General features: G+C 40.4%; 1 protein-coding gene across 1 annotated transcript in view; it reads right to left on the minus strand.

The window, feature by feature from the left end:
- The window catches only part of LOC128247633 (zinc finger protein 271-like), a 7,565-nt gene extending 6,441 nt beyond the window's left edge, over positions 1-1,124 (minus strand). Inside the window, exon 1 of the mRNA XM_052967487.1 lies at positions 581-1,124. The gene's annotated coding sequence lies outside the window, so the exon portion shown is untranslated. The remainder of the gene's footprint in view (positions 1-580) is intronic.
- Positions 1,125-2,913: the final 1,789 nt, after the last annotated feature.

Consider the following 2,913-nt stretch of genomic DNA (forward strand, 5'->3'; position numbering starts at 1 on the left):
TGGCCCAGTGGTTAGGGCAGCGGACTCGCGGTTTCGATTCCCAGACCGGGCGTTGTGAGTGTTTATTGAGCAAAAACACCTAAAGCTCCACGAGGCTCCGGTAGGGGATGGTGGCGAACCCTGCTGTACTCTTTCACTACAACTTTCTCTCATTCTTACTTCCTGTTTCTGTTGTGCCTGTATTTCAAAGGGTCAGCCTTGTCACACTGTGTCACGCTGAATATCCTCGAGAACTACGTTAAGGGTACACGTGTCTGTGGAGTGCTCAGCCACTTGCACGTTAATTTCACGAGCAGGCTGTTCCGTTGATTGGATCAACTGGAACCCGCGACGGAGTGCCAACAACAATCTGTTATTACAGTGGAAAATACGGAACTACTTTATTTCATATTAATTTGCCATAAAGGCATTACACAGAGGGGACACTACAACACATGTGGGGACATATAACAATTAAAAGTATAGAAATAAAACATGATATAATGAATGATACATGAAAATGCACGTGAATAACAAATTTAAAAAATATGATAACATGAATGATATCTGAAAATGATATTATGAAGAGTGTGCTACTCACCCAGAAACTTACGTTCCCATGCCAGAAATCGAACCCTGGGTGAAAGCCAGGAATCCTAACCACTTGACTACATGGGAAAATACAATACGGAACTACTTAAATACAGAAGCCCCGATGCATCTACGTAATGATATGAAGGGAGGTAATCTTGTTTTACCAAAAGTACTGTTAAAAGTTTTAGGGTTAGGGTTACGTGAAGTCACAGTAGTTTGGGTAAAACTAGATTACTCTCCCTTCACATCGTGACGTAGATGCGTCGGGACCTCTGTATTCAAGTAGTGTCGAAAATACGACCTGGAGATAAATAAAACATGAAATGCCTGTTTAAAACATTGTTTCCAGTTATTAAGAGTTTGTTTTTGTTTAATGGTTAAACTCCACTGTTTGACCTGAGCAAAAAAAATAAGTAGTGCAATAGGGGTAAAGCAACATGTAATAAGCGAATATGAAAAAGAAAATTACGCCGACGAACGGGGAAGAGGTTGAGAGGACTCGGAACATTGCTGATGTGAATTTTCCGAGTCGTCCACCTCCGTTCGCCAGTGTGCATTTTTTAAAATATTCATTTACAATATGTTGTTTTACACCTTTTACACTATTATTTTCTTTTTCATTTTTGTGACCAGGTGTTAACGTTGAGTTTTCGGATGCTGTGAGATTGATCGTGCGAATTTTCCGAGTTCTCTCCCCAGTCCTCCTCGTTTGCCAGCGCGCATTTTTTTTTTTTTCATATTCGTTTACTACATGTTGTTTTACACCTATTACACTATTTTTTTTTTTCATTTTTGTGACCGGGTGTCGAAGTGGGGTTTACTGGATCGTGTGAATTATCCGAATCTGCACAAAACCAACCCACCCCGTCACAAAAATTGAAAAAAAAAAAAAATAGTGTACTAAGTGTAAAATAATGTGTAGTAAATGGATATGAAGAAAAAAGAATTTCGCCGACGAACAGTGAAGTGGTGAGAGAACTCGGAACATTCCCGATGTGAATTTTCCGCGTCGTCTCCCCAACTTCCGTTCGCCAGCGCGCATTTTTTTTTTTCATATTCGTCTGCGGCATGTTGTTTTACACCTATTGCACTATTTTTTTTTTTGTTTTGCTCGGGTCAAACACTGGAGTTATCGAAAAGTTCCAACGTTCCAAACGTGACCATCCTATCTTTTTGAAATATTTCACACACAACCATTCCGTCATTTTAAAAAACATTTCAACTACAATATTCCTGATATTTATGCGTCACACTGCATCTTTTTTCCAAGCCCAAATTTCATTCATGTTACATCCTATCATCTTTTTCCTTAAGACATTCTTTTGTCTTTCAGTTGTTTCAGTCATTTGACTGCGGCCATGCTGGGGCACTGCCTTGAAGGGTTTTAGTCGAACAAGTCGACCCCAAGACTTACATCATATTTTTTTCAAAACCTAATACTTATTCTATTGGTTCATCTTGCTGAACTGCTACGTTCGAGGATGTAAACACACCAACACCAATTGTCAAGCAGTGATGGGACACACACACGTGTATGTATATATACAACAGGTGTCTTTTAGTTTATGTATCATATCCACACACGAAGCTTTGATGCACGCAGTGAGACTGAACCCGGAAGCATGTGGTTGGGCAGCAAGCCTTTGACCATGCAGCCACTCTTTCTATTATAGGCAGAAAGCCTGAAATTTTGAGGAAGGGAACGAGTCGATTACATCGACCACAACACTTATTTTATTGACCACGTAAAGATGAGAGGCAAACTCGACCTTGGCAGCATTATTAATAACTTTGTATTAATTATCTCCAACTATTACAGTATTTTTCAGCTAGTTTAGGTTTGTTTCACAATATCACAAAAAGTATATACAAAGATCAAAAGATTATGTGGAAACTATATTTTATTTTCTGGGCTGAAATTCGAAACCGAATCTAAGGATTCTCGCTCACCTGATCCACTGCTATTTGCTGACCAGGCGCAAAAAAATTCTTTGTCCTGTGAGAAAGTGATGGATGAGTTTCCACTCGACCTCTGACCTGAGCTGTGTCACAGAAAGTTCAGATGGACAAGGGACCTCAATAAACACAAACTACTCTTATGGTAGCTAAGATCATCATCATCATCGTTTAACGTCCGCTTTCCATGCTAGCATGGGTTGGACGATTTGACTGAGGACTGGTGAAACCGGATGGCAACACCAGGCTCCAATCTACTTTGGCAGAGTTTCTACAGCTGGATGCCCTTCCTAACGCCAACCACTCAGAGAGTGTAGTGGGTGCTTTTACGTGTCACCCGCACGAAAACGGCCATGCTCGAAATGGTGTCTTTTATGTGCCACC

This window comes from Octopus bimaculoides, chromosome 4, assembly GCF_001194135.2.
Source record: "Octopus bimaculoides isolate UCB-OBI-ISO-001 chromosome 4, ASM119413v2, whole genome shotgun sequence".
Taxonomy (NCBI): Eukaryota; Metazoa; Mollusca; class Cephalopoda; order Octopoda; family Octopodidae; genus Octopus; species Octopus bimaculoides.